Raw genomic sequence first — 15,838 nt, forward strand, 5'->3', positions numbered from 1 at the left:
TATCTAGAGAGCGCCGAGCCGTGCTGCCGTTCTATCGGCTTTCGCGCTTCTCAATGCGCAATGCGCGCGCATCCACAATATGGCCGCCAGCACGTCACGTCATGACGTGACTTGCAAAGACTAGAACACAACACCACATATCTCCCCCTTTTCTAAACAATGAAACTGTTAACTCACAGTCTGCCGTCCATGTGGAAGTCTCGGAAACTTGCCGGTTTCACCACCGCTCTTCCCCTTCGGGTCAACCTCACTGGAGTGTACAGAGTCTCCCTTTCCTGAGTCTCTATGCCCACCTCCCCATTGCCTAGCGCGGCCGTGCTTTCATCTCGTCCCCACGTGTCTCTCTCCCTCTCAGCTTCCTGGCTGCTGTCATCCGCTCTCTCTTCCTGCGGTTCTCCTCTTCTCCGGTCCTGTTCTACTTCTGCACGCTGCTGATCCGCGTTCCTTTCCTCCATGTCCTCTAGGTCTGCTCCCCCTTGGTCCCATCGTAGAATTCTGTTGCACCTTGCCATGCGGTCCTGGGACCACACGTTTCCATCGCTTAGCCGAGCTGCTCTGCCCAACACTTCCTTGACCTGCATGGGCTTACTGTACTTGCTCTCACCCTTTCTTTGTAGCGTGGCCAACTTTACTCGCACCCTTTCACCTTTCTCCAATTCTGTCTCTTTCACGTTCTTCCGGTTGTTGTAGTGTCTCGAGTAGATGGCTTGTGCCTTTTCCAGATTTGCTTGTACCACTGCTGGGGACCACTCGCTTGTTATGGTTTTTTCCTTCCATACGCGGTTGTCTCGGGTGAATGGTTCACGACCCCTCAAGATTTGGAAGGGGCTGTATCCTGTCCCTGTGGGGGTGATTGTGTACGCCCACACCATGTGCCATATATCCCTTTCCCAGTCCTTGTTGTTGGATATGGCTGCCTGGACCGATCCCATCACCACCCTGTTAAATCGTTCTACTAGTCCCGGCTGGGTGGTAGATGGACGTGTGCTTGGCTAGGATTCCGTTTCTCTGCATAAAGTTGTTCCATTTTTCTGATCTGAACTGGGGGCCATTGTCACTCAGGATGGACTTCGGGATACCTTCCCTCATGAAGGTGTCTGCTAGGAACTTTATGATGGTCTCTGTGTCCATTGCTTCATCTATTTTCAACTGGCCATTTCGAATACCTATCCATGAGGACGCATACGTATTTCTTGATTCCCTGTGTATCCAGGATCGGGCCCAAGATATCCACTGACAACTCCTCCCATGGGTTCAGCGGGGGGTCGAATTTTCCTATGGCCGGGCGTAGTGGTTTGAGTGTTTTGTCTGCCCCTTGACACTGTGGGCAGTCCCTGACATGTCTCTCGGCCCTTACATCCATTCCTGGCCACCAGTAGTTCTGCTTGGTCCTCAGCTTCATTTTTCCTATCCCCAAATGTCCTTCATGGAGCATGTTCAACAACTTGGGGATGATGTTTGCAGGGGGGATGACCTTCTCACCCCTGTACACGAACACTCCGTGGTCGTCTATCGACAACTCTTCCCTGACCTCATAGTATGGTTTGAGTTCCTCGCCTGTCTGTCTCTTGTCTGGCCATCCTTTTGTGATGTATAACTTCACTTCCTTCATGGTCTGGTCTTCCTCGTACGCTTCCTTCCATTCTTGATTTCCTATCACCGTTTCCTGGTCTTCCGTGAGTGCTACCAATTCTTCCATTCCTGCTTGGTCGCCCTCGCTCTGTTCCATGGCCGCTGCCCTACTCAGATAGTCCGCTACTCTTTTCCTATTGCCTGGGATGTGCTCCACATCATATCTGAATTCTAGCAGTTTTAGGGACATTTTCGAGATCCTGGGCGTGGCACTAGCGTGTCCGTTGGAGGTTAGTACCTTCAGTAGGGGCTTGTGATCCGTTTTCAGCAGGAATCGTGTGCCCCACAGGAATTGCCTGAATCTGGTCATTGCCCACACGACTGCCAGCATTTCTTTTTCTATCACGCTGTATTTCTTTTCTGTTTCGCTGAGGGTGCGGGATGCAAAGCAAAGTGTCTCCATCCTTCCTTGACCTCGGTCTTGCATCAAAACAGCTCCCAACCCCTTGTCACTGGCATCGGTGGTAAGCACTGTCTTTCCTTGAGGGTCATATCCTTGGAGTGGTACTGCTCCTACCACTTCCTTTTTGATGACATCAAATTCACTTTGCGTTTCTTCCGTCCAGCGGAAATCAGTGCTGTCTCTCGTCAGCTGTCTCAAGTTGTGTGTCTTAGTGGCGAAGTGCTGCACGAACTTGCTATAGTACTCCGCCAAGCCCAAAAATGATCTGACCTCCTCTTTGTTGGTAGGCGGCGGCGCTTCACAGATTGCTTTCACGTTCTCTGCTTTAGAGTTCACTCCTCGCACCCCTATTTCGTGCCCTAAGTAGGTCACCGACTCCATTCCTATCCGGCACTTGGTCCATTCAGCTGTGAGGCCCTTACCCTCTAGAGTCTTCAGTACCTTGCTGAGTTTCACATCGTGGTCGGGTTTGTCTCACCCCATCACCAAGATGTCGTCCTGAAAATATTGGACGCCCTCCATGTCTTTAAACAGTTGGTGCATCAGTTTCTGTAACACCGCAGCCGCCGAGGCTAGCCCGAACGGCATACGGCGGAACTGATAGCACCCGAATGGGGTGATGAACGATGTTAGTTTGCGGCTCTAAGGGTGTAATGCGATTTGATGGTAGGCTGAAGTCAAGTCTATAGTGGAGTACCACTTGACTCCCTTGGTCCTGGCCAGCATTTCCTCGATTCTGGGCAAGGGGAACTTCTCCACCACTATGTTCTTATTCAATTCGCGCAGGTCGACACACAGCCTGACCTTCCAGCTGGGTTTCATGACTACCACCAGTGGCGCCAGCCACTCCGCACACGTGATCGGTTCAATGATCCCTTTTTTTTCTAAGTCCTGTAGCTCTTCCTGTACTGCGTCTCTCACAGCCAAGGGCACATTTCTCACTTTGTGGGCAACCGGTACAGTTTCTTCCTTCAGGATAATTTTGTGTGCGAATTTCTCCATTCTTCCTACCGTGCCCCCGAAGACTTTGGGGTACTCACTTTTCCATTTGTCAAGATCTGGCCAGGATTCCAATTCGGTGAGCAGTATCTGTTCTTTTCCCCCTGGATCCAACTTGATGCCCAGGTCGCCTTGGTCCAGCCACCCTAACACCGAGGGTCCTCTCTCCGATACGTAGAGCTTGCAGAAGGCGGACCGGCCTCTGAACTCAAATTTTAATGGTCTGTAACCTGCCATGGGTATGCGGTCCCCATTATATGTGACCGGACGGATGTCCAGCTTCTCCAGTTCTGGGCCCAGGTGTGGTGCAAAGCTCTCAGTCCACACTGCTCTCTGGACGATGGTGTATGGCGAACCTGTGTCAGCCACCATGCTCATCGGTACTCCCCCAATTGACATTTCCAGAACTGGTTTCGTCGATCTTCTACCATCCACGCTCAACACTTGGCCATCCATGTTCAGCACTTGGTCATAAATGAAAAGTACGGTGACCACGTCCTCCTCTGTGCCTTCATCCAGCTCTTCACTTCCCTGGCCCACATATTTTACCATGCCTTTAGAGGATTTCTTCCGACATACTTTCTCATAGTGGCCCACGTTGCCGCAATACAAACATTTGGCGCGGAACGCGGGGCACTTCCTGTCGTGTGCCTCGTGGGACCAGCTCCCACATCTATAGCATGTCTTTTTGTTGCTCCCTGGCGGTTTTCCTGGGGGTTCCGGGTTGCTCCGCCATTTGTAAGGTGCCTTCGTCAACAACCCCTTGTACTTGTTGTCTCTTCGGGGTTCTTCTTCGTCCACTTTGTTTACCATGGTGCTGGGCGCCATCTCCTTCTTCGTCGCTTCCGCGCATCTGCGCGCCAACTCTGCTCTCTTGACTATCACCATCACTTCTTTCAGCGTGGTGTCCCCACTGGCCCATAGCTTGTCCTGTACGGTAGTGCTCGTGGTGTGCTTCACCACCTGGTCCTTGATGAATTCTTCTTCCCAGTTGTCGTATTTGCATGTGGACGCCAGTTTCTTCAGGGCCGCCACATATTCCTCTACTGATTCACCTGGGCGTTGTTTCCTTTGCTGGAAATTGAACCGGTCTACTGATACACACACTGCCGGCCTGTAGTGTTCGTTCAGGTCATCGATGGCATGGGCATATACATCATCGTCCGTGCTAGCTCTTTGTTTAGGCACCAGGCTTTTGTAAATTCTAAGTCCTTCCGGCCCTAGGTTGAGTAGTAGAATACGTTTTTTTCTCTTGGGGTTGAACTGTTCCTCGTTCTCGTCTTCTAAAACCCCTATGAAGTTGTCAATGTACTCTCTCCAATCCTCCCACTTCATTAGTGGTTCTCCCGGTCTGGGCAGGAATTGCACTGGCGCCGTTGCATATCCCGCTTGCGCACTCATCTTCTCGCTTTTGACCGTGGGTATTGCACTTCCTTGACTTCTGGGGCTGCCCGGTGTGCTGTCCTGCTCTTGTTTTTCAGTTTGCGACTGGGGACCTTCTGTGTCTGTCCCCTCCCTCTTCCCTAAGGCAGCCAGCGCGGTTATCCTTGATCTGCAGTGTGCGATGTGTTCTGGCGCGCTCCACTATGTGTGTGCTGGGTCTGTTCTCTCCACCCCTTGCGCCCTTATGCTTCTCTGTGGGGCAATCAGGCTCTGCCATGCTCTCTAGAGTAGGTACCTTGTGTGGAAGCTTGTTGGCCTCTCTTCCTGGGCTGCCTGGCGCCGTTGGCCCGCTTCCTGCTGGGGATAGTCTATTCGCCGTTGATGGGGGGTATTTCTTAGTTGCTTTTTTTTTTTTTCTTCACTTTTCATCCCCCGATGGTGTGCAGGGTTTCAGGATTGCACCCTCGTCGCCATTTGTAATGTATCCTGGTTACCCTCAATAACGACTCCACACGTAGCTTAGGTGAACTATGATTTATTACTTTATCCCTATCTAGAGAGCGCCGAGCCGTGCTGCCGTTCTATCGGCTTTCGCGCTTCTCAATGCGCGATGCGCGCGCATCCACAATATGGCCGCCAGCACGTCACGTCATGACGTGACGTGCAACGACTAGAACACAACACCACATATAGTTGTTCCAGGCTACTGCTAGACCTCCATTCCAGCTATGTCAACTGACGACCTCAGGGGTTGGAAGTGGAGACATACTTAAGTGATCCCACCTTATTCACCGGACCAAAATCAGGAAGTAGGAGTGGACATAAGCCTACCCACTAAGGATGGTATAAGTTATGGCCAGGCCCACAACTCTTCATAAACTATCAAGCCTTCTGAGGCTAGGGGCTCAAGGGTGGGAGGGCCGACTGTAATGACTGTGTGTGGACTACGGACTAAGGATGATGAAGATTACTGGTAAGTAACCAGGCGTTGTTCTTAACGTCCTCATTCCAGTCATTTACTTGTGAGGAATAAAACAGGGATAGAATACTGGTAAATAATTACCAGGTGTTGTTCCTAATGTCCTCATCCCATTCATTCACTTGTGAGGAATATCACAGGTATAGTGGCCTAGAATCACAAGTCATAAATACTGTCAAAGATTAAAATTTTAATATTAAACCTTTCTCTAATAATTCTGATCTCAATAGTTTGTGATGAAAACTATCTTCACCCGTCCCACTCCCTGAATATTATAATGTTTTAGGAAGGTCTGAGGAGTTCCTCAGGTTCCTGCTTGACAGATCTCTAATAAGGAAACCCCTTTAAACACCTCTTGTGGACCGGTCATTGATTCTCACTGGTGGAGTAACATTGGAAGACTCATAAGCTATTGAATTAGTTTCTCTAATCCTCCTCCTTATAGTAACTCCAGTAGCCTTACATCCCTGGATGACACTCCAAAAGGTAACAAAAAGCGAATTGTTTATCTGAAGCTCTCGGTACAATCCCAGCACATCAATACCGCCACCTTTAAAAAAAAAAAACATTTTTATTGCCATTTTGCAATTGACGGTAATCGATACGTTACAACAATATTCAATGGTGCATACACAGTATGTTAAGATATACATGAGTTGATTACCTTCCACATTAGTCAGAAAGTTTTGTCTCTCACTCATTGACAACATAGCTGCAGAGAGTTATATTACATATCACATTATCCTCGCCTCAGTCCTTTATTCACTAACGTCTGACAAGGATTCCTCATGTGGGGACTCGCAGATGTTACCCCGAAAAGCATTCCATTTGCCCCATATCCGAGTCCATTTTTTGGGGCATTCCCTGTGGACATTCTCTATTATCATTGTGTTGTCCATGTGACAACACCATTGGCGAGGGTTAGGCGTCAGACTCGCCCAGTGCTTAGCTATATTTCGCTTCGCTAACACCATACCCAGTGTCGCCCAGTGTTGAGCCATATGATTGAGGTTTGTAGGCTCCCAAATGTTAAGGAGACATCTCTTTGGTTCTGGCGGAACCGTAACTCAACACACCTTCTTTATGTTGAGCGAATGAATAAGCATTTCCTCATGAAAAGAGGGATTAGCAACAAAAAAAATGAAGAACAATGTCCTGCTCCCTGTGACACAAAGGGGGTGTTACTTTGTCAGAAAACCTGTGTCAGTTCTCAAAATGATTCCATCTTCCAGACCCCTCAAATCTGGAGGTCTAAACAATAAGTCACCTATTTCACCAAACCTTCTGGCGATGAGACTGCCACCCGAAATGCCACCTTTCATGTATGCCATGTAAGCTCTACCATAGATGAACGAGTCTCTCACAACTGTCTGAGGAAAAGACTCCAAACTGAGAGCTGGAGAAGAAACGGGGAATGACCAAGCAGGGTCAGGTGTTAAACTTTCCAAGATTGGTTTCCGTCATGGACTTTTTGGATGTCTGACAGTACTTCAGTCAATAAATGTTCACATGGATCACTGTTCAGAATAGGAAGAATTGCGAATTAGTGTTTGTCCATGACTCCTGGTTGGGATCATGGCTCCTTTTAAGTCTGTTTCTGAGTAGGACTAAAGAACACATGAAGGTTCCCGAGCCGTTTGAACAAATCGAAACTAGGTCCCTCATAAGCTTTCATTTACTATTTTGTATAGCTATCCGAAAGCCCTACATGCTAGTGTACTGTGGAAGAAACAATGTGTGTGATCTTGGCCCTGAGTTTTCCAGCTAAAAGAAGATCACCAGAACTAGTCCGTTTCTGCTGTGAAGCATATCCAAATAGTCTCTGAGGGCATGAAGCAGCTCCTCAGAGATCTGTTATTTATAAGTATTTGCAACCTCCTTTTTTCTGGGAGGCCTGAAAATGCTCCACATTATTATTACCCTAGAGGAATTACTGCATGTTTTTGGTGCGATGAAAAGTCAGGTACTCTAAGAATATTTTGTGGAGTCATTTCCATTGATGGGTGAATCAATATTGTACTTTAATATTGCTTATTAGCCAAAAATTTGAAAAAACATTTGTTAAGAGCATGAATGGCTTTTGCGGCTGAGGTGTTATGAACAACCATGACTTCCAGAAAATGGGAGGATTTGTCAGTTAGGACAAGGAAAGAATACCCTCCAGCGATGCATCAAAACACATGTATGGCAATGTCTTCCCATATGTCTTGTGGCAATCCTGACCATTTAGGTTAAGAAGGACTGTTTTTTTCCTGTGTTTTGACAGACATGGCATGTTGCAAGCATATTTTCCACCTACCAGTTCATCGTTAAGTGGAATCAAAAGAAACTTTCAGTGGCAAGAATGTCTCTGGCTTTCATGAGCAAGGTTGATGATCTTCTTTATGAGAACATGAGGGATGATCAGACAATTGCCCTCAGAACAAGTTCTCGCTTGTGGTATGTAAGCTCAATCTGGTAATTGTGAATGGTGATTCGTTCCTTGAGGTTACAGAGTATGTGTTCGTTCTGCCTTCTCAAGGTCTTGACACCTTCAGAATTCAATCCATTCCATCACTGCTGAAAGACTGGGCCTTCAACTGAGATTTTGATGTTGTCATTTTTGTCTAAAGCCACATGGCAATCTTGTTGTATAATGTATCTGAGATATTTCTCAGCAATTGATGACGTGCTTCTATAGTTGCTAGCACAAAACAATAAAAGAGGGCAACAAGATTTCTCTGTTTTCCTAGCCTCTGGGTGATTTTGAATCTGTTTTTGCAGTCTCAGGCCCCAGCGCTTGACGGATGAAGACATCTTGGGCTTTCGGATGCCAAAGATAGACACCAGTACTTAGTGATCTGTGGTGGTTGGAAATGGTTTCTGATAGATGAAGAAATAAAAATATTTCAAGGCCCACACAACAGCCAATCTCTCATTCTCAACTAGCGATTTGGCTTATGAAGGATTCATCAAACTCTGACTGGCATGTGTCGGGATGCTTCTAGACCTTAGTTTCTTTATGCTAGAATAGGGCCCACTCTAAAATGGCTGACTTCTCTATAATATCTTTATGTAGACCAGGATCAAAATAAGGTAGGTCATCAGACTCTGCCGTGCATGATCTGATTCCCTCAATGGCACCTCTGTGATCATTGGTAAAGCTGACCTTTCCTAGATACCATGAAAATAACTGATTTTGCCTCATCAATGCCACTTGCTTTCAGTAGTTGGGTATATGCCAAAAGGGTACAGCCACTGCGGTGGCATGTTTTCTACACGTCTTTCACAAAAGAGGCAGCCACACTTGCGTCATTCTGATGTCTTGGTTGAGCCATGACTTTATCATGGAATGGTTCTGTGCATGTTGCTTAGGCCGTGGTGCAAGTGTCTCCTGATTGAGGGGTTCTCGTAATAGCTTCTCTCTGAATGTTGACAATTCACAGGTGAAGAACACGAAAAAAGTGATGGATGGAATTCTTGAATTAATATCAACTACTAGTAATTATTTGGTCTACATCCCAGTCCATCGTTTATCTACCCACTATGCTACTTCCGATCAGACCCAGGCAAATGCTTAACTGTCAATAATTTGTGATCTGTGTCCTTCTACGAAAGTGTAATTATCAAATTTGCAGTGCTTGAGAAACTCTTCCAGACATGTGATAAATGAGTCACTGGACTCCACAGGCTTCTGATCTGTTGACTTGAAGATGTAGCAATTATAAGCAACATTTTTCTTTTAAAGGATATGGGTCTATGTCATTCTCAGTAATCTGAAAACGTATGTTTCTCAAACCAGAATTTGCACAATGCTGCAATAATAGAAAACTTGTTTGCTTAGTCTCTTCAATTGTTTAGTCTCTTCCTGAACTAAACTGAGCACCAAACCTATTCTCTCCTTCCATTAAGTTGGTACCCTCTGCTTACTATGGCCACAATAGAGCTACTGCGCCCACTCGCTCTTCAAATTACAGCCCCCCTGGCCTCGCCTGTGTGTTAATTTTCCCTCGCTTCTCAACTACACCCACTGATGCACTTTATGCTGCCTCAACTTTGTCAAGCTAGCCCCCGCCCCTATTTTTTTTCATCTGGCTTATTGCCCTCTGCACCTAGGTGTGTGGCTCTCCACTGTTCTTCCTTTTCCTCCACCCTTAACCTCGTGTTACAAGTATATTGCTGCTGCAGGTTACTACCGAGTTGTGTAACATTGATACTTTGTATTACTTTGTTTCATGTAAAGGATACTTGCATCTATTTTCTGTAGACCATAGTGGCACTGTTTGCTAGGCTAATGTTAAAACAATGCAAACATAATACAGATGTCTGAAGTTGGTTTATGAGACAGTATCTCTATACTAGTCAAGCAATATAAATGCTGTATATACTATGCTATACTAATGGATATATAAACTGACTTGGACTATTATGACAGCAGTAACTTACATGCGACAAGTGTTCTGCTATTTGGTATTTTCTCCCTGCAGAAGGACAAGTTCAAAATGCTCACGCTGGCCACATATCATGTTTCCCTCGGACTCGGGGGACTTGTCCTTGGACCTGCAGGGCGTATATTTTCATATACTTGCAAGGTTTTAAGGACCAATTGTAGATCCCACAAGGGCTTTACGTTTTTACATTGATCAAACGAAGGAACACCTTGTGAATGATCAGCTTTTTGTGGGGCTCTCCCGGCAAAGTAAGAGAAGGCTATGCAGAGGAGGACGCTGTCCAAGTGGATACTCCTCTGCATTAAGATCTGCTGTGCACTGGCCAGGAAGCCATAATCAGAGCGTAAATGCAGAGAGACACCATGAGTAATAATAACAGAATGGGAGCGAGAAGTGTTAGAACTGGCTATTTCTGGTAGGCTATGGCTGACGCCAAAGCCAGGCAGAAACCACCATTCTAGTCAGGGCAAGGAAGTCACACGCCAAGATAACCCCTGCTCACCCCCTTGGTAGCTTGGCACGAGCAGTAAGGCTAAACTCGAAGGCGATGTGTAAAGCATTTGCGCCAGCACACAACAGCAACAACATACTAGGCACACCACATAAGGAACTCCACACAAGGTTATATTAAAATAACTTTTGTATTGTCAAAACACATCAGATAAAAATCACACATGTACATTGTGCCAACTGGCATGGGCAACATTCATAAGGGATTATGTACAGGACAGGGCCACATGGGCCACTGTCAGAATCAACACTTTGTAGATATAGAAATAGCACTTATAGAACTTAGAAATAAGTATAGCAAAAAGAATAACAGTTGTAAATCACATCCAGTAACTACTGGGGACAGGTAAGTACCACCTACGCAACCCTAACACCTTAGGAGAATGTCACGCCGGGGACCAGGACCTCACTAGGACCACCTGTATCAGAAAGGACAACCACCTAAGAATAAAATACTTTTAGGGGTATAAACAAGAACACATTACCCATGATGCATGAAACACATTCAGAGGAGTAGTAAAGGAAAACCACCTAAGTATCACACAGCATTTAGGGGTCTAGGAAAGAACACATTACCCATAATGCATAAACCTACACATTCAGCGGTGTTAAGAAAAAGCACATGATGTAATCAAAAATACATTCAGAGGTACCATAACAATACAATAGCGCAAAAGTCACATGATGTCTCAAAACATTCAGAGGTGCAGGAATAAAAACCATACAATTGCGCACAACCTTACATAAGCCACCACCTGTGGCAGTCCCTAGGCCAACTGGCCTTGTTGGGGCTAGGACGCCCTGAGTCTCAATGTCAGGGGCCTAAACGGTGCAGGTGCCCACTACTTGCTGGGCACCTGGGAATCACACAAAACCTAAACGGTGCAGCTGCCCACTAATTGCTGGGCAGCTGGGATGCAGAACTGCGGCAGAGCTCTCACTAGCCCTCAGGGACAGAACTGCGCCAAAAGGTAGGAGCCACACAGGCTCTTGCACTCATAGGCCCCCATGAGCCTCTCTGGCTCATCTGCACTTGCATTTAGGAAGTTCTTATCATTAAAGAGAAATATAGTCTCATGTAAATCAGTATTAAAAATAATACTATTACTTTATTTCCCCTTCGCTCTAAGAACGACCTCGCCAAATTATGCCAGCCGTGAATCACTAAAAGGAGATAACCCTCCAACTCCAGGATCATCAAGCGCTGAAAGCGCGCCTCACCGCGTGGCCCCGGGGTCACTCCAGGGCCGACCTGCACCGCTGCTGGTTTCAGCGCCCATGCGCTAGCACTCTCCGCTTCCTCCCTGCCCCGGCCGGTCCCGGCAGCCCTCCGCCCGCTCTCAGGTCCTCGGGGAGTGGCGGGGAGCTGCCTCAGCGCTCCAGCGCGGGGACTTAGGCCAGGGGGCAGAGAGCTTTCACGCGGGATCCCTCGGCGAGGTCAGCTCACTCTCTCCTCGCTCCTCGCCGAGGTGCACTTCCATCACGGCTCTCGGCGGCTCCTCCGGAGGTCCCGATGGACCAGCCAATCATGTCGTGGGCTTGCGACGAGCCTCCTTGTTCACCCGGGAGTCAGCCAATGGCAGTGCGGCTCCCGGGTCAGGCCTACGATGACGCTCCGCTCTTCAGCCAATCACGGCACCACAACGGCCATGACGCTGCGCCGCACGGGCCTATCCCGTCGCGGCGTTGTTGAGGGGGCTCGGCTCTCTCAGCCAATGAGAGCGCGGCGGCTCCGATCTTCGCCGCTGCAGCCTCCGTTTACGAACGGCAACTTGTAGGGATATTCCTGGCCCCGGGCAGCGGTGGTGAACAACACGGGGCAATGCCGGGTGGGCACCGGCTCCCAATAATTAAATTAGAACGGGGTGGCACCCGTAAATTAACCCAATAAACGGGAATAAAAGCGCTCCCAGCGCTTAACAGCAAGACAAAGCGCTCCCAGCGCTAAAGGCAGGAGCAGAGTGTCACCAGGCGCTAGGGGTGAAAGCAAAGCGCTCCCAGCGCCAGGGACAAGGCAGAGCGCTCCCAAGCGACACAGGGAGCCAAAGAAAAAGGTCCAGCAAAGTCCTTCAGGAAAGGCACGCAAAGGGGACCCAGTAAAAGGTCTCCAGAGTCCAGGACATCAGCAGTCCATACAGGGTAAAGCAAAGTCCCCCATCCTTCCAGGACAGGCAGAGGGGCCCCCCAGGAGTCCTCCAGGCATCCAGGGGCTGGGAAGGGCTCAGGGATTCCCCTGAGCCCCAGCAGCAGCACGCCCCTGGCAGATTCAAGTTAGAAACAAGAACAATTTGGAAGGGGACACAGCCCCTTCTTATACACAGAAAAGTCTTTGAAGTCTTTGTGTAGGCAGTGTGAGAACCAGCCAGAACTGGTTATAGGGAAGTCCCTTCAGTATCAGGGACAGAGGTGACAGTCACCCAGCGGGGGGGGTGGAGCCAGCATTGTGGCAGGCAGGCACAGCCCTTCACTATCAGGTGCTAATCTCCTCCCACTTCCCTGGCAGCAGATGCTGCCTTTTATCCTCGGGCTGACTCAGACAACCTCCTGGGGCTCTGCAGCCCCTGTCACACTCAAACCAGACAGTTAATCCACAAGCAGGCCCAGGCACTCTGGGCCAGGCTCACCAGCCAATCACGTGCCAGCAGACTCACTACACAAATATGCCAACTTCTAAAAGTGGCACTTCTAGACTAGACACAACCATGCCGCATACACCATTTCGCAGCATTCAATCTCACGAGTTCGCACATATCAAACTCGACCCTGCACTCCCCACACATCAGGAACTACCATGGGCATACATATTCCCCATTCATTCCTATGGGAGGGCAGGTCACTCACCACACATACACAGAGAGCACACACACTTTACACTGTACCACAGTGAAAAAGTGCGCAGAGGCCTAAAATCATCCACACCAGGTCACAGAAACAGGCTAGGAAAAAGCAAAAAAAAAGTTTCGGGGTGAACCTGCCAAAAGGGCCAGGTCCAACAAGAAGCATCTACTTTGCTCCATGTTTGATGGGTGTCTGTTTAGCCTGCACCTGCCTTACTTATTGAGTGTTCTAAGAATGATTAAACCAGAAAGTATCAACAACCACGTGTCAGGAAATATACTTACAATTGACTGTACTACCCTGAAATCAATAAATTTACTATTACTACTCCAAGTAGCACTTTACGTAATACCTCCTACAGGAACACCTACAAATACCTCACTGTAACTCCTTGCAACAACATTTACAGTTATACACACCTTGATGCATCATGTTCCCAGAACCTGCCTCTCTCGCCAGTATAGTCAAATCATATTTCAGTTCTGACTACAGACACTTCATGACTCCTCACATTCTACCACAACACAAGGCTTGTTTCTCACCTGTCTACAGCTTCTTTCCGTATTACCTTTCATTATGTAGCTCGCCCATCTTTTTCTGATTTCTGCTGCAGCTTTGTCTCACTTGTGTCAATCGTGCTGTTTTCGATTTTCTCTATCACTTCTTTTTCAGCTCATCCTACAGAATTTTCTTAGCCCATCAATCCAGTCATCCTGAAGCTTGCTTTTTCCCTCTCACTTCATCTTCCACATCTCTCCAACTTCTCCCCAATCCTTCAACTCTTTACATATATCACATTTCTTCTTTCTTCTGACCACCTCTCATTTTGCAGCTTTCATTGATTCCTCACACCCCTCTTCTCAAACCTAATTTTCATCACTTCATTATGTAATGACTCCCCTTCTCTCTCTCCAGGTAGGCCTTCTAGCAAGTGGTGGTGTTTGGGGGGAGGAGCGCAATTCCAGAAGAAACTACTACTGCGTAAAAGGGGTTTCAAAGTTGTACATGGATGTGCCTCCACAGAACGTCTTTTAAATAGCAATTGGGGTTGCAACTTTAAAGAACACACCATATTAAGTTGTTAGTATTCTACGTTTTTTTTTTTTTTTTAAACATATTTTTATTGCAGAGTTAGAAACCACAGGATACAAACAATCAACCCGTGCCCCCGCGACACCCCACTGTCCAATAATAAATCCAAACTGTACACAGCCATTCAGCCCGCATCCCAGAGGCCGGGCGGCATGTTGATCCAAGCAATAGGAGAAAATCACAGTGCAAGTCCCACAGGGACCATGGTCGAAAAGCCATCGTACGTATCTGCTTTTTACCCCCCCCCCCCACAACAAAATCTCCGTCAGCCATCCCAAAACTAATGCGGTAACATCCCGCGCTTCGGGGCTCCCCCTAAGCGCCCCCGCCCCAACTCGCCTGGCCGCTCCCCCAGCCCTCCCCCACTGCCCCAGCACGCAACCTCCCTAATAGAGCCTAGGCACCCAGGCTATCCACCCCCTAATGGCTTCCGTCCCACCCCAAGTCCCATAAACCAGTCCCCCCCAAGGCCCCCCCCCCCTGGCAACTGCTAGGAGTACCCCTCGCCCTGTCGAGTTGGATGGATCTACCACAGCGCGGAAATTAGCTCTTCTGTGTGCGCCCCGTGGTGTCCACCGGCTCAGTTCTCTCCATCCCCGTCATCCACCATAGAGTCACGCAAGGCCTGCACCACCTGCTCCCATGCACGCGCCGCGTCCAGAACCCTCTCATTCCCCAACTTAACAGCCTGTTTCATCCGGAGCACACTCTCGCAAGCAGACCACCGCAGCAATTCATTCCTCCACCTACGCAGCGAGGGCCCCCCCCTGGACTTCCAGTGCCATGATATCTCCCTCTGCGCCAGTATCAGACCCAGGTCAATAAATTTGCTCGTCACCTTGGTGCGTTTGGTGTGCGGGAACCAGAGCAACAGGCACGCCGCCATATCAAAGTCCACCTCCCTGGCAGACACTTCATTCAGGAGTTCCCCTACCTCTGCCCAGTAGGTCCCCAATTGCGGGCACCCCCAAAACAAATGATCCATGTCCGCACCCAAAGACGAACACCGTGGGCATCGGGCATCCGGCACCCGGAAGTACCGCTGTAATTTCTCCGGGGTTAAATAGGCCCTATGAAGCACATAGAAATGCACTTGTTGAAAGCGCGCATTTCTCGTGCCCTTCCACGTACGCCGCAGGATGTGTCCCCACGCCGTATCCGGTATGGGGCGGCCCACACTCTCCTCCCATTTAGACTTGAGCCCCAGGAGCGGCTCCAGACCCTCATGCAGCATCCTATTATGGAGGCACGTCACAGCCTTAACCGTACCAGCTGCCATCACCACATATTGGCACGCCATAGTCGTCGTTGGTTCTACGAGCCCCCCTTTCCAGTGCTTCTGTACGGCAGCCACCACTGCCGCGTGTAGGAGGAACCCCCCGTCAGGCAGCCCAAACTGGTCCCGGAGCACCTCAAACGGTGCCAACGCCCCATCTATGTACAGGTCGCCCACCACCTGCAATCCCATCTCTTCCCAAGCCAGCAACGGGGACCAATCACCCCCGTGCGGCAAGGCCGTCAGCATGCCGATCGGAATCTCCGGTGCATAAGGCCGCGAAGCCCTCGCTCTCC

The sequence above is a fragment of the Lissotriton helveticus genome, chromosome 3_1 (assembly GCF_964261635.1).
Source record: "Lissotriton helveticus chromosome 3_1, aLisHel1.1, whole genome shotgun sequence".
Classification (NCBI taxonomy): domain Eukaryota; kingdom Metazoa; phylum Chordata; class Amphibia; order Caudata; family Salamandridae; genus Lissotriton; species Lissotriton helveticus.